Source organism: Gorilla gorilla, chromosome 9 (assembly GCF_029281585.2).
Source record: "Gorilla gorilla gorilla isolate KB3781 chromosome 9, NHGRI_mGorGor1-v2.1_pri, whole genome shotgun sequence".
Lineage (NCBI taxonomy): Eukaryota > Metazoa > Chordata > Mammalia > Primates > Hominidae > Gorilla > Gorilla gorilla.
The window spans coordinates 93669398-93686236 of NC_073233.2; the positions used below are offsets into that span (position 1 = coordinate 93669398).

Genomic DNA, 16839 nt, shown 5'->3' on the forward strand with positions numbered 1-16839 from the left:
ACACTGATTTTGAAACTAATACAGGTAAATAATGTCTACTATATTCATTTTCTATACCCCCAATAGAAGAAGTGTTGTGATGTAGTAGAATGCACTTGTAGCTTTACAGTCAAAAGATAATTGAAAGTGGATTAATCTATTAGTTCTTTGGCAGTTTCCCTAATGACTCTCATTTGTTTCTTCATCTATTCAACATGGGCAGCAAAACGGATCTACCTTACAGGGTTACCATGAGGATGACATTATGCTGTAAGTAAAATGGCCTGGGACACAGTAAGTGCTCCATAAACACCTAATGACAATACATAAATCCCCAACATTTCACTAACTCAATCCCTTTCCATGCCATTATAAGGTTGGAGAATTACTGCTGCTACCTTTTCTATTTACCTCACTAGACTGTTTCCTATCCTCTAACCTCCTACACCATTTTAAGAATGAGTCAAATTCTTGGTTTCTGCAAGCACACACACTCCCACCCCCTGCTGCAGAGACCTTTGAGGAGGGTTTTTTAAATCTTCTAAATTTGAGATGGGGTATTGGTAGGAGAAAAGTTGGGTGAAAAGATCTCATTCTTCAAACACAAGAATTCTCCTAAATCTTTCCATCTTAGGCCTGGACCCCAATCTCAGAGAATCAAAAGCCAAGAGTTTGATATCTTGGTCTCTGGTTCTGCAGTAACAGCCCTCCTCTAGCTTCCTCCAGCAGTGGGCAGAAAGGCTTTGGTATCCTGTGTCTCTAGCACATAGCAGGGTACCTGGCATATAGCAGGTGCCTCATTTATTGAGTAAATGAAGAAGAGGAAAAAAAGATCAGAAAGAAAAAAAGCAAAACAATTCAATGGAATACAGAAAAGGCCAAAAAAGGGCTGTACAAAAAAGTTTGATAAGTTATGTTCCATAAGTATGTTAATTCTATGGTAGGCAGAACAACGGTCCTCCAAAGATATCCACATCCTAATCCCTGGAACCTGAAGATATGCTGCCTTACATGGTAAAAGAAACTTTGTAGATATCATTGTTAAGAATCTTGTGGGGAGATTATCCTAGATTATCTAATGAGGCCCAATGTAATCACAAGGTCCTTATAAGAAGGAATTAGAATAGTCAGAAGGAGAGAGAGGAGATATGAGGCTGAAAATGTTGGAGTGATGTGTTTTGAAGATGGAGGAAGGGGCCATGAGCCAAGGAATGCAGGCAGCCTGTAGCAGCTGGAAAAGGCTAGGAAACAGATTCTCCCCTAGAGCCTCCTGAAGGAACTCAGCTCTGTTGATCTCTTGATTTTAGCCTGTAAGATCCATTTCAGACTTCTGACTTCTAGAATTGTATAAGTTTGTGTTGTCTTAAGCCCCTAAGTTCATCACAGCAGTAATAGAAAATTAATATACAGTCTGAGGACACGATGTTACTTATTCATCTCTGAGTCCATCTGTGAGTTGTGCCAAACCCCTATTGACTCCAACAGGGATGGCACCCAGTTTAAGAGGCTGAAGAAGAGACCCAAAGCCTGCAAATGAAACATGGGGTTTTATCAGTGGCTTACATACAGGGAAGAGAGTCCAGTAGCGGTGGGCTGGACAGGAGAACCACCAGTCCAGTGGCAGCAGGCTGGACAGAATAACCGCACAGGCCCGTGGTGGTAGGCTGGGCAGGAGAACCACAACCACTTGCAAAAACACACAGTTTATGTAGCATTTTCACTTGGCACCCTTCCCCCTAACAACCTCCACCTGGCAACCATCATTTAATCCAAAACAAAGGGCCTCATTTCACAGGACAGCTGGGGGCTCAGATGTTCCTCATAGATAAGGAATAGATCTCCAGGTTGGCCACTCCCAGATTCATTAGCTCAGAACTCTGAACACACATTCTGGTAAATCTGCCACACAGTCATGCTTAGGGTGTGCTCAAGTCAAGTTATTGCTGTTGGATTCGTATTGCATCTGCTATACAAATTCCCAGCATGCTGCCTGGAACCTGTTAACTAAGTACATCCTCATAAGTAACTCTGAGGTGACACTATGGATGCTTTCCTCTCCTCATCCTAAAAACCAATCATTGCCAGACTGAACCTGTGCAATCTCCCTCCAGTACAACTCTTTCTCCCCTTGTCTACCACTCATGTAGGGGGATGTAATTTTCTCTGAACATGGCTTCATTCACTCCTGGTTCTCCCTCATTTCTTTCTACCATACACAATCCAGCTAGACTCATATCCAAAGCACCACTCTCATCATGCCATGCCTTGACTCGAAAACCTTCCCAAGCACTTCCCTGATGGCAGAGAAGTCCAAATTCCTTACTCCAGTATTGGCATCCTTCTCATTTCATTCCAAGTTCCCTATCCAATCTTCTTTCCTACAGGACCATTCCTACCCCTTGAACTACAGCCCATCCATTCCCCACATATCACCTGTACACTATCATCGCCAGACCATTGTTTATGCCATTCTCTCTACCTGGAATGTCTTTACCTTTTATCTGCATACATCCAACCCTTTCCTATCACTCAAGTCCCAGTGTAAATGACACCTCCTCCATGAAACTGCTCCTGCAGCCCATTTCCCCTCACAAATACCCCTACCACAAGCAGGCAACATTTTCTCTTTCACTGAGCCCAATAATACTTATCTGTACATCTCTCATCTGAAGTAGGAAAGAGCCCAGGCTCTAGAGTCAGATAGACCCGAATATAATGTGGCCCTATTATACAAGTTACTTAGCTTCCCTGAACCTCAGGTTTCTCATCTGTAAAATGGGCATCATACCTATCTTACTGGGTTGTCAAGAAAATTAATGCTTATATATAGGTACCCAACACAGTAATTATTCAATAACTAACATTTTGTAACTTATAGATATATCAAATTCCCACTTCTAGACTCTTTGAGGGAAGGATTTTTGTCCATTTTTAGCCACATTGCACCTTATACATAGTAGTGGAAAAAAACATAAATAGTTACCAAAGGGTTGAGAGCATCTCTCAAGACTTCCTGACCGGTGTAGTCTAAGGATGGTTTCACCTGTAGACACTTCAGAGAGCAGGGGAGAAGCACACTGGATCTCTGTGATCATCAGTGTTCAATATAATTCTTAAAATGGAAACTTGGCAAGACTCACTGTCTTTGGTTAATTAACGTAAATGAATGTAAACAACTATTCATCCCAACCAACAGTAATAAAGTAATAAATTAGTATTTCTTTCATTAGCGTAAGTTAGATACTGTTAGTTTAATGTCACTGAGTTCTAGCTCAGACAACTGTTGTTTCAGAGCTGGGGGGACAAAGCTCACGTTTATTCCATCCTGTTTAGAAACCCCATGCTGTGGATTCTCCTTCATTCCTTGGTTGTGTACGCAACAGAATTCCCTCGCTTTCAAGGCATTCCTTGAACCACTTTTACGCTGTAGGAGAAACTGGCCCTTTTTCCTCAGTCTAGTTGGCAGTGTCATGAAGGAAAAAGAACATAAGATTTAAAGTCACAAGATCTGGTTTGAAATCTGATTACCCACTTACTAGCTTGGTGACCAACAACAGCATTTGCTTGAGCCTTAGTTTGCTCATCTCTAAAATTGAGACTAACCACTGCCTACCCTCTTTGCTGAATCACCACAGGGAGCTGATGAGACCCTGCATGGAAAGACATTTTATAAAGTGCAAAATATTATATATAATTATAGTTATACTTTTTTTTTTTTTTTTGAGACAGGATCTTGCTCTATCACCCAGGCTAGAGTGCAGTGGCACAATCTCAGCTCACTGCAAACTCCGCCTCCTGGGCTTAAGCGATCCTCCCATCTCAGCCTCCTAAACAGCTAGGCCTACAGGCATATGACACAACGCCTGGCTAATTTTTTTATTTTTTGGTAGAGACAAGGTTTCATCATGCTGCCCAGGCTGGTCTCAAACTCCTGAGCTCGAGCCACTCGCCTTGGCCTCCCAAAGTGCTGGGATTACAGGCACGCACCCGGCTGATCCATTCTCCTTCGAACATAGCATGATCTCTAAGCAGATACCCATAAATTTGGTTAAGAAGAAAGGTTCATAGTACAGTCTAGAAGAAATGAAGAATGCTTTTACTTCACCTATCTTCATATATATAGTTCCTGAGACACAATAGGAAGTAGTATTCTACTTGTAGATAACAAATAGCCACAAGCATGCTCCCATTGAATAAGTCTTAATGAATATCTGACTTGCTATCTATGAAGTCCTATAAGGTTGTATTACTAAATAAAAGGTGCTATTACATGGTAGTTACACCAATCAGTCAGCACCAACTCTGCCCAGGCATTATGTCTCTGAATCTGCAAAATCCAGTCATCCTTCATGATAGCTGTCATATTCCAGAAGGACCTTCACTATGTGTATGAAGGCAGAATGACCAACCATATCTAAAACTCCATTTAACATTAGATATCAAAATAGGCAGCAACCAGCCCAGCCCCAGTTTTGTTTTCCCCAAACTCCAGTCCCCTTACTTATATCTCAGGCCGGCCTGAGCTCAGACTCAGTATAATGCCTCACAGAAGGATAAAAACCCTAATGAGCAAATTTCATAAAATATTCAGCTGGCCTTTTGGAGAAAAACAGCTGGAGCTAACCTTAGGAATTCCACTAATTCCCCCTACCACACAGCCTAAAAATAGCCAAAGAGCATTTCTTGCTAGTGATGGCCTTTCCTTTAAAGGAAATAATATGCAAAAGGCATGCTGGGGTCATTAGCCCAAACCATGCAGTCCCCATGATAAATCCTTGGCCAAATGTTCCTATGAGAATCTGCCTTCATAAGGTCAACACTGAAATTTCCTTGGGAAGGTTCCCTTCTCCCTACTTCCCACTGTATAAAAGACATAGGTTATCAGCCACTAATTCCCTGTATGGCCATGAGTGTTTCACTTTCCTTTCCTTTCCTTGGCCTCAGTTTCCACATCTGCAAAAATAAGAGGGCACAGTTCTGACCTCTAAGGTCTTCTGCCATTGTAAGACTCCCTGGGAGGTACAGTCAATGGCTTCACTGCCTTCAGGATAAAATTCAAACCACTCAGCGTTACATTAGCCCCTCCAGATCTACACCCTGACTTCCTTTCCATTTCTCCCGACACAGTACCTTGAAGTTAGTTCTTTAAACTTACCTTTCACACCTCTGTCTTTGGAACATGCAGCTCCTTTTGCCTGCAAGGTCTTTCTCCAGCTTCTTAAACTCCTAGTCATCTTTCAAGACAGAGTCCAGGTGTCACCTCCTGTCGGAAGATGAGTCTAGCCCCTTCCTGATAAGTGGAGTTAGAGTCTCCTCCTCTTTGTTCTCACATGACTCGGCATTATATAGCAACTGTCTGTTTCCTTATCCATCTCCTTTATCAGCCTGAGCTCTCCTGGAAGAAGGAGATGCCATGTTCATCTCCTCTGTATTTCCAACACCTGACCTGTGCCCGCCACTCCATGTTTGGTGATATTGTTCCAAATTCCATCAAAGTACCACATTCATTTTATAGTGTTATTCCAAAAGACCAGAAATTTATTTTTTCAATAAATGTTTTCTCTATTCAAAAAAGAAAGTAAACTGTCTCTAAGCCTTTGCCTTATTAGGAAAAAATATATAGCTATTCAGATTTATAATGTAATCTTTGCAGAGCTGAAAAATATATATTAAATTTGTCCCTGAAAAACCTCTCTTTAAACCAACTAAACCATAGTTCTTAAAAAGGCAATTCAAAGTTAGAAATGATGTCCAGCTATGTGGTTTTTTTCTTTTACCAAGAGGAAGGAAAATCTCTAAAAGGAATAAATTATACACTAAACTTTCTGAAAATACTGAAGCCCTGGAAATTCAGATGAAAGCCAGCAAGAAAGAATGTGATATTACATAGAAAACCAAAAAGCCTTGTTCACTACTAATAACATTAAAAGTTATGTGCATATGTTATAGAAAATAAAAAACTAAATTAATGCAATTAATTGGTAGGACTTGAATTTTATTGAAGAATTAGAGAAGGAACTGACATTTAATCTTTCTCCAATACCTTTTTTAATCTTTACACACATTTTCTCTACACCATAAGGCAAACCAGCAAAGTAGGCACCATCACCCGCATTTTATCAATGAGGAAACTGAAGTTCATGGATCTTAAGGGACTTCATTAAATTCATATTGCTTCCAAGTAACACAGTTGGGATTTGAACTCAGGTCTGCCTAGCTCCAAAGTTCTGACATAACAGGAAGAGCAGCAGTAAAGGTGGAAGAAAAGGCCAGGTACACAGTGCCCTGCAAAGGAACCCAAAGAGGCAAACAGGAGCTGGGGTTTCCCTCAAACCCCTACACACCCCAAATACCGAGCTTTGCAAGATAGAATGTTGTTAAACTTGATGTGAAATGAGACCAGTTAAAAAGGAATTTTTATTTTTAACATGATCCCAATTTAGAAGCTTATATAAATAAACTCAAAGTGTGGAGAGCAGGCAGGAAGTATGAGGTTATAGCATCAGCAAATCTATTTCTCCTATACCCTCACGAACAACAAAAATCCTTGCACTGAGCTGGACAAGAGCTTTATAGTATTAATCAAACCTTAAACCCTTCCAAAGGCAGGCACAAATGATCATTAGTACTTCATTAATTAGGGTCAGCCTGTGCCCTGCCTAGAGGTGCAGTTGAAGATCTGGGTTCTGGTCTTCGCTCTGCTACTGAAAACTGAAACTCTTTGTTTCACTCACCTCTCTGGGTGACTTCACCTGTAAAATGAGGCATTTGGACTCTGATCTCTCAGGTGCCTTCCTGTTTTTTTTTTTCTCATGGACATAAAATCAAATGACAAAATGAATGCCAACACCATCACCAAGCTAGCTTAGGGAGAAAGAGATGAATAGGCAGACTACTGGAGAAAAATGTCACCCTGCTGCCCAGTGCAAAGCCTTTTTAGAAACTAAACACTTTTCATAAGACATCACTACAGTGAAGGAGAGAATGATAATTAGGAAAATAGGGTATAAAACCTAACAAAAGTCTTTCTTTTCTTCTTTCTGTCCCTCCCTCCCTCCTTCCTGAATGACAGTATCCTCTGTTTGGGATTAAGCTAGGCACAATGGGTACAACTATTAAGTCCTAAGACCTGGTTCCTGTTGTGAAGAACATATTGGCCCACAGCAATAATAATAGCTTCCATTTGTACAATGTTGGGGGTTTACACTGTACTGTAGCACATGTACTCTTCACAACCCTTCTTGGGAGGTAGGTAGAGCAGGTAGGAATAAGTATCTTCATAATCCCCCATTTATTTATTTATTTATTTAGAGACAGAGTCCCACTCTATCATCCAGGCTAGAGTACAGCGGCGCTATCTCGGCACACTCCAGCCTCCACCTCCTGGGTTCAAGTGATTCTCCTGCCCCAGCATCCAGAGTAGCTGGAATTACATGCATGTGCGACCACACCTGGCTAATTTTTGTATTTTTAGTAAGACGGGTTTCACCATGTTGACCAGGCTGATCTTGAACTCCTGACCTCAAGTAATCTGCCCACCTCAGCCTCCCAAAGTGCTAGGATTATGGGTATAAACCACCATGCCCAGCCCACCCTTTTATTGATATGAAAACTGAGGTTCAGCAAGGTCAAGTGGCTTAGCCAAGACCACACAGGTGTTAAGTGACAGAGCTGAGAACACATTTGTAAAGGAAGAGAAGAACTAAAAGCAATGGGTGCTATGGTTTGGATGTTTATCCCTCCAAATCTCATATTGAAATGTAATCCCAATGATGGAGGTAGGGCCTAATGGCAGGTGTTTTGGTGATGGGGGTAGATCCCTCACAAATAGATTAATACTCTCCTTCAGAAGATGAGTGAGTCCTCACTCTATTAGTTCCCTTGAGAGCTGGTTGTTTTAAAAAGAGCTAGCCAGTTCTCTCACACTTTGCTTCCTCTCTTGCCAAGTGATCTCTGCACAGCTGGCTCCCCTTCTGACTTCCTCTAGGAGTGGAAGCAGCTAAAGGCCCTCACCAGCTATAGATGCCCAATCTTGAACTTCCCAGCCATCAGAATCATGAGCCAAATAAACCTTTTATTATTATTATTATTATAAGTTCTGGATTACATGTGCAGAACATGCAGTTTTGTTACATAGGTATACACATGCCATGGTTTGCTGCACCCATCAACCCGTCATCTACATTAGGTATTTCTCCTAATGTTATCCCTCCCCTAGCCCCCCACCCCGCAACAGGCCCCGGTGTGTTATGTTCCCCTCCCTGTGTCCATCTGTTCTCGTTGTTCAACTCCCATTTATGAGTGAGAACGTGTGGTGTTTGGTTTTCTGATCTTGTGATAGTTTGCTGAGAATGATGGTTTCCAGCTTCATCCATGTCCCTGCAAAGAACATGAACTCATCCCTTTTTTGTGGCTGCATAGTATCCATGCTGTATATGTGCCACATTTTCTTAATCCAGTCTATCACTGATGGACATGTAGGCTGGTTCCAAGTCTTTGCTATTGTGAATAGTGATGCAATAAACATGCGTGTGCATGTGTCTTTATTGTAGAATGATTTATAATCCTTTGGGTATATGCCCAGTAATGGGATTGCTGGGTCAAATGATATTTCTAGTTCTAGATCCTTGAGGAATCACCGCAAACCTTTTTTAAAAAATAAATTACCCAGCCTCGGGTATTTCTTTATAGCAACACAAAATGGAATAAGACAATGGGGTGTATTTAAGTGTCAGCTGTGTGGTTAGAGGGGTAGTGAAGAGATCAGGGCAAAAACCAGGATGAGGTAAGACTTAACCTGAGCTTTGGACAGGGGGAAAGATTCAGACAAGTCATATGCCAACTCACTGAATTCAATGCAGAAGACAGCATAGTACAGCTTTGGAGAGGGTGGAGTACAGGAAAACAAAAGGACATCTATTTTCCTACATACACAAAAGAGCATTGTCTTTCATTGAAGAAGTGGACATTCTTTAGTCACCTCAGTAATTAGCATGTGTATGCTCTGAGTATTTTTCTTGGTAGCAGAAATGGGTGGCCCCAAGCCCTACTTTTCCCTTGGCAGTAACAGTAAGTATCAGGAAGAGGGCTAACATGGGGTTAAGGACATGTAATCTGTACCACTGAGTGAAGGTGAAAACAACTAATCTTGGCACTCTTGACCATTACCAAAAGTGTCTGAGCTAATTGGCCTTTTAGTCAAGGTATTCCTCTCTGCAGGTGTGACTTATCACATGCCTGTACAGCAAGCCTACCTTCCCAGACTGCATTCATTGCTACCAACACTCAAGAATGTAATTAATGAGCACCCTGAACCTGCTTCTGAGGCACGAAGGGAGAGGAGGGGAATGGCTAGAAAAGATTTCAAGGTGAAGATAAAGCATCAAAATTATAGAAGGGATTACAAAACAGGCCCAGGCTCTGTACACTAAAAGAATGGGATTTAATACCCCCCCACCCACCCACACCCCCTGCCAAAAAAAAAGAAAAAGAAAAAAACTACCAAAAAACAGGAATTGGGACTCTGGAATCAGGTAGAGGTCCTTAACAGAGTAGGCTTCAGACACAAGAAGAGTAAAACTTAGGTCATAGGAATCCTAAGGTTTCACTTACCAGAATTACAGGTCTTACTTCTTTTTTTTTTTTTTTTTTTGAGACCGAGTTTTGCTCTTGTTGCCCAGGCTGGAGTGCAATGGCATAATCTCGGCTCACTGCAACCTCTGACTCCCTATTCAAGTGATTCTCCTGCCTCAGCCTCCCGAGTAGATGGGACTACAGGTGCCCACCACCATGCAGGCTACTTTTTGTATTTTTAGTGAAGATGGGGTTTCACCACGTTGGCCAGGCTGGTCTCGAACGCCTGACCTCAGGTGATCTGCCCACCTCGGCCTCCCAAACTGCTGGGATTACAGGCGGGAACCACCATGCCCGGCCGGTCTTCTTACTAGTGAGACTTTAGTCAACCTGCAGACTCCAATTTATTTTCATCAAGTAACACTTCAAACAATTTCACCAAGGGTTCTGAGATGAAATTCGCAGGTGTAATTAATACAACGTAGGTTATGATAAGATTAAACAATCCTCCCTCAGCCTTACCCCATCCCCTCACCCCCCAAAGCAATTAGCAAGCAGTGGGGATGGGGTAGAGCCCAGGACTATTTGATAGTGTTACCCAGGAGTGGTTTTGGAGTTTGGACTCGAAGCTGAAAGTGACTTTCTACCAAAGAGAATTTAAACCGTCTTTTCCATCACGACAGTACCCAGTACTAATTGCAGAGTGAATGCAGTGACCAAAGAGAAGCAGAGCTCCCAAGTTAGACAGCAGAACCAGTTCTAGCATCTTTTCAGCCATTCTGGCATCTTGAGCAACTCAACAGAAGGCAGCAAGACCTGTAGACATGCACCACTGAAGTCTTGAAGACTTATCCTTGAGCAAGTGCCTAATAATGTCTAAGCTTAGTGAAGAGGAGCAGCATAGACACATGCATGCACTATCTATTTAAAATAAGGCTGGGAGTGCAGTGGCTCACACCTGTAATCCCAGCACTTTGGGAGGCTGAGTCAGGCGGATCACTTAAGCTCACAAGTTTGAGACCAGCCTGGGCCACGTGGCAAAACCCTATCTCTACAGAAAATACAAAAATTAGCTAGGTGTAGTGGTGCATGCCAAGTAGTCCCAGCTACTTGGGAGGCTGAGGTGGGAGAATGGCTTGAGACTGGGAGACACAGGTTGCGGTGAGAGGAGACTGCCCCACTGCACTCAAGCATGGGTGATAGAGCCAGACCTTGTCTCAAGAAACAAATACATGAATAAAATAAAAACAAAATATAGAATCTATATATTCTGTAGTGTACTATACTATATATATTATATAACATATACATCTATATACATAAAAACTACTATACATTTAGTTCTCAGTCATTTGCAACCAATTTATGAAATCCTGAAAACTTCTTGACCTATTATTACATAGAAAATTAGGCTCGGTGGCTGCTAAGTGATGATAAAACCAGGATCCTCATCCCCAGGTAGTAAAATAATGCATCCCTTTGCCATAGAAGAGTGTTCTAACAAGGGTATTTTGGTTCAGATGTGGTTGTTTATTGGGAGGGGGACAGCAGGATTACATGTGAAGTTATTGCTATTGCTATTATTTCTATGAAGAGCCACCAGGCTGGAACACTTACACGGCTATCTCCCCAAATCCTCAGTCCAACACTGTAAGGAAAGTGTCATTATCATTCCTATTTCACAAAAGAGGAACTGGGTTCAGAGAAGCAGAATAATTTCACCTCCATATGTGCTCTTAATTACTATGTTGTGTATAGATATGTGTATATATGGATATATTATAGATATAAGTTACTATCTACAAACTGACATAATGGAATTTCAAATGTTCATTTCAAAAGCTATAAACATATGGAACAGATAAAACTCATAAAGTGTTTTTTTTTTTCCTAGCAGAAGTAGGACTTAAAAAAGGTCACACTATCATGGAAAACTGAAAATATTTAGGTAAAACAATCTTCAGTTTCAGAAGAAGAAAAACAGTCATTTTATAAATTTTTAATCAACAAAGATCAATCAGTAAATACTTCCTAAGGACACACTGTGTGAGAAGACTTGTTAGGTACATCTCACTGAAGAGAGGGGCCATGATTTTAGAAAACTGGTGTGTACTAGAGAAAGAACACTGTCCAGGGATTAGGCAAGGTCAACTTTGCTCCCAGCTCAGTCTCTCTCTCTTGCTGTGTGATGCTGGGCAAGTCACTTAACCTTCTGAAGCTTCTATCTCCTCATCTGCAAAGTGAGGGAACTAAAAAGGATGATCTCTCACATAGACTCCTTCTGACGATAAAATGCTGTGACTCACACTGGTGAAAAAACACAATTCAGGCCACAGCAGAATTTGTCTACAATGAACTATGGCCCTATACCTCTTATTACATGTCAAAGCCCAGAGTAAAACCATCCCAAAGTCTGTAGTCAAGCAAGCAACAGTCATTCTTTCAATAGTGCTTATGCTCATCTAAAGAGTAGGATAATTTTTCACCAAATTAAATGTCTCTCTGTGATACTGTGAAATATCTTTGTTCTCTTTTCCTGGTACATAGCTCCTAAAACCCTTGGAATCTCTGGAGTGATAAGAGTGTCTTTTGTATGCTAAGGTGATAACTGGTGGCTGGCAGCCACTAGGTAGCTTCAGAATGGGGGCTGGTCACAATAAAGACTAAAGCATGATTAAACTTTTCAGTCCAAAGCCCCAATCTCTGGGGAGAAGAGAGGTCCCTGCCAGCACAAAGGTTAAGCTAATCACTGTGTCCATTGGTTTAATCAGTCACACCTGTGTAATGAAGCGGCCATAAAATCCCAAAGGGATTGGGTTTGAAGAGCTTCTTGTTAGCTGAACACATGGAAGCTCCATGCCCCTTCTCCCATACTTTGCCCTATGCATTTCTTCTATCTGGCTGTTCATCCTTTGCAATATCCTTTGCAATATCCTTTATAATAAACTGGTAAATACAAGTAAAGTTTTTCTCTGAGTTCTGTAACATTCTAGTGAATTAGTCAAACCCAAAAAAAGGAGTAGTGAGAAATCCAATTTACAGTCAGTCAATCAATCAGAAATATAGGTGACAACCTATTACTTGCGATTGGCATCTGAATTAGGGGCAGTCTTGTGGGACTGGGCCCTCAGCCTGTGAGATCTGATGCTATCTTCAGTTAGGCAATGTCAGAATTGAATTGAATTAGAGGATACCCAGCTGGTGTTTGCTGTAGAACTGATTGCTTGCTTGGTATGTGTGGGGAAAACCCCTGCACATCTCGGGTACAGAAGTGTTCTGCGCTGTGGTGAGTAGAGAATAGGAAGAACACTGCAGTAGTCCATTCCAATGCTGCTAATGAAGACATACCTAAGACTGGGTAATTTATAAAGGAAAGAGGTTTAATTGACTCAAAGTTCAGCATGGCTGGGGAGGCCTCAGGAAACTTACAATCATGACAGAAGGCGAAGCAAACACATCCTTCTTCACATGGTAGCAGCAAGGAGAAGTGCTAAGCAAAAGGGGAAAAAGCCCCTTATAAAACCATCAGATCTTGTAAGAACTGACTCACTGTCACTAGAACAGTGGCATGGGGGTAACCACCCCCATGATTCAATTACCTCCCACCAAGTCCCTCCCACAGCACACAGGGATTATGAGAACTACAATTCAAGATGAGATTAGGGTGGGGACACAGCCAAACCATATCATTCTGCCCTGGCCCCTCCCAAATCTCATGTCCTCACATTTCAAAACCAGTTATGCCCTCCCAACAGTCCCACAAATTCTTAACTCATTTCAGCATTAACTCAGAAGCCCACAGTTCAAAGTCTCATCTGAGACAAACCAAATCCCTTACACTTATGAGCCTGTAAAATCAAAAGGAAGTTAATCACTTCCTGGATACAATGGGGTTACAGGCATTGGGTAAATACACCCATTCTAAATGGGAAAAGTTGGCAGAAATGAAGGGGCAACAGGCCCCAGGCAAGTCCAAAATCCGGTAGGGCAGTCAAATCTTAAAGATCCAAAATGATCTCCTTTGAGATCTCCATGTCTCATATCTAGGTCATGCTGATGCAAAAGGTTGCACAGCCTTGTGCAACTCCACCCCTGTGGCTTTGTAGGATACAGCACCCCCTCCCAACTGTTTTCACAGGCTGGCATTGAGTATCTACAGCTTTTCCGGGCACACAGTGCAAGTGTTGGTGGATCTACCATTCTGGGGTCTGGAGGATAGTAGCCCTCTTCTCACAGCTCCACTAGGCAGTGCCCCAGTGGGGACTGGGTGTGGGGTCTCCAACCCCACATTTCCCTTCTGCACTGCCCTAGCAGAGGTTCTCCATGAGGGTCCCACCCCTGCAGAAAACTTCTGTCTAGACATCAGGCATTTCCATACATCCTCTGAAATCTAGGTGGACGTTCCCAAACGTCAGTTCTTGACTTCTGTGCACTGGTAGGCTCAAAACCATGTGGAAGCTGCCAAGGCTTGGGGCTTACACCCTTTGAAGTAACAACTTGAGCTGTACCTTGGTCTCTTTAAGCCATGGCTGGAGTGGCTGGGATGGAGGGCACCAGCAAGTCCTAGAGGCTGCACACAGCAGAGGGGCCCTGGACCCAGCCCAGGAAACCATTTTTCCTTCCTAGGCCTCCAGACCTGTGATGGGTGGGGGGGCTGCTGTGAAGGTCTCTGACATGCCCTGGAGACATTTTCCCCATTGTCTTGCTGATTAACATTTGGTTCCTCATTACTTATGCAAATGTATGCAGCCAGCTTGAATTTCTCTCCAGAAAATGGGTTTTTCTTTTCTGTCAGACAGTCAGGCTGCAAATTCTCCAAACTTTTATGCTCTGCTTCTTTTTTAAACGTAAGTTCCAATTCCAAACCATATCTTTGTGAATACATAAAACTGAATGCTTTTAACAGCATTCAGGTCACATCTTGAACACTTTACTGCTTAGAAATTTCTTCTTACAGATATCCTAATCATCTCTCTCAAGTTCAAAGTTTCATCTCTCTCTAGTTCAAATCTCTAAGACAGGGGCAAAATGCCACCAGTCTCTTTACCAAAGCATAATGAGCTTTGCTCCAGTTCCAAACAAGTTCTTCATCTCCATCTGAGACCACCTCAATCTGGACTTCGTTGTCCACATCAATATCAGCATTTTGGTCAAAACCATTCAACAAGTCTCTAGGAAGTTCCAAACTTTCTCACATTTTCCTTTCTTCTTCAGAGCCCTCCAAACTGTTCCAACCTCTGCCTGTTACACAGTTCCAAAGCCACTTCCACATTTTTGGATATCTTTACAGCAGCAACACACTCCCAGTACCAAATCACTGTATTAGTCCATTCTTATGCTGCTAATAAAGACATACCCGAGACTGGGTAACTTATAAAGGAAAAAGGTTTAATGGACTCACAGTTCCATGTGGCTGGGGAGGCCTCAGGAAACTTACGATCATGACAGAAGGGGAAGCAAACATGTCCTTCTTTACATGGTGGCAGCAAGGAGAAGTGCCAAGCAAAAGGGGGAAAGCCCCTTATAAAGCCATCAGATCTCGTGAGAACTCACTCACTATCACTAGAATAGCAGCATAGAGGTAACCATCCCCATGATTCAATTACTTCCCACCAAGTCCCTCCCACAACAGGTGGGGATTATGGGAACTACAATTCAAGATGATATTTCGGTGGGGACATAGCCAAACCATATAAAACACTTTGATTTTTATATATAGAACTCTGGTTCTTCATATATCCTAACACCCTTGTTCTTGATGGTATATAGCAAACTAGGCAAAAATAGTTAATATTAGTTAATAAAAACAATAAGACTATCAAAGTCTTACATAACAGAATATTCTAGGCACGGTTTTAAGTACCTTACGTATATTAACTCATTAATTTCTCACAGCAACATGAAGTAAGCATTCTACAGTTAAGAAAACAGGTTTAGAGAGGCCAAGTAACTGCTCATTACTCAGTTAACTGCTAGTAATGGCAGCACAACTCCAGCCAGATTGTCCAACTCCAGTGTCCATGCTCTGCGCTTCCACCCCATGCTGCCTTCTTGGACAGAAGTGTCACAAAGCACAGAATCATTCTCCAGGTGGCTTGGGTTGTACATTTTTCAGTCCTTGGCTCTTCTTGCTCCTTTCTCTATGATCCCTGCACACTCTGTGGCCTGGCTCATTTTCTGATCTCTGGCTCAGATTATGGCCACAGATTTCCTCAGACTGGACTTCCCCAGGCAGCCCAGGAAGAGGAGGTCTTTATTTATCTGATGGGCATTACTCGGCCACAACAACCACGTGCCATGTGCCCATGGCAGGCTTCCTAGTATGACCCAGAACAGAGTCCTGAAATCAACCTTCACAAGGTAACTGGAAATTCATCTTTCTTAAACCTGGCAGAACCCTCACCTTTCTCGAGACCCTGACAGAGGAGAAAAGCAGCATTTCCCCAGGAAAGACATTCAGTGAATTCAGTTGAGACTATGCTTTGCAATATTTAATGACAGAGATGGTGCAATGCAATGATTTGAAAACAGAGCTTTCTAGGCTATGAACCACTAATGCCTCAAATTCCTTCTGCTGTATTCTCCCATTAGGAAACCAAAGCCACCAAAATAGAAAAAAAAAATTATGGTAAACCTCATTAATGTCTTGCAAAAAAGAATAAGTAAAATAACAGAGATGTAAAGAAAAAAAATCCCATCTAAAGATATGATATTCTCTGTCTTACTGGTTTTTTTCCCTCCATCTTAGATAGAAGAGAAGAAGAAAAACAAGTAGAAGTAAACATCAAAGGAGATCAAGGAGAATAGTAAGGCTGAATTGCTTTACTTCAAATTCAGGGTCCATAATTATATTATTCTCTAACATAATGGCTTTCAAATGCCACTACTATTTAGGCTGAGATACAAGGGAAATAAATGATATCATCATGCAGCTTAACTTTATTACATGTTCGTTTTATTAAATTTATGCACATTAGAAGCATAGGAAATTGCCAGCCTTTAACATTCACACACACACAAAGAATTATACAAAAAATACATCATCTTGAATCCTGGTCTTCAATTTCTTTCCACAATTCCACAGAGCTGGTAAGGGGTAAAGAAAAAAAAATGTTCCTATCATTGAGATTTATAAACTGATTTCTTTCATCCTCGGAATCACTAGTTACTCACACCACAGCCTGTGGCTGCCGGCAGCAACACATCAGCACTTGCATGTATTTAATGCGGTATCTTCTTATTTGGGTATTATTTCTCATTAAACCAATCAGAAGAGGCTTCAAGGTA

At 41.8% G+C, this 16839-nt stretch overlaps 1 protein-coding gene across 46 annotated transcripts in view; it reads right to left on the reverse strand.

Moving 5' to 3' along the window:
* Positions 1-16839, reverse strand: part of SYTL2 (synaptotagmin like 2) — a 158391-nt gene that overhangs the window by 73636 nt on the left and 67916 nt on the right. Inside the window, exon 5 of one of the 46 annotated variants that reach the window (XM_063710739.1) lies at positions 5135-5374. The exons of the other annotated variants lie outside the window; for them this stretch is intronic. The gene's annotated coding sequence lies outside the window, so the exon portion shown is untranslated. The remainder of the gene's footprint in view (positions 1-5134; positions 5375-16839) is intronic. 46 annotated transcript variants of the gene reach the window in all.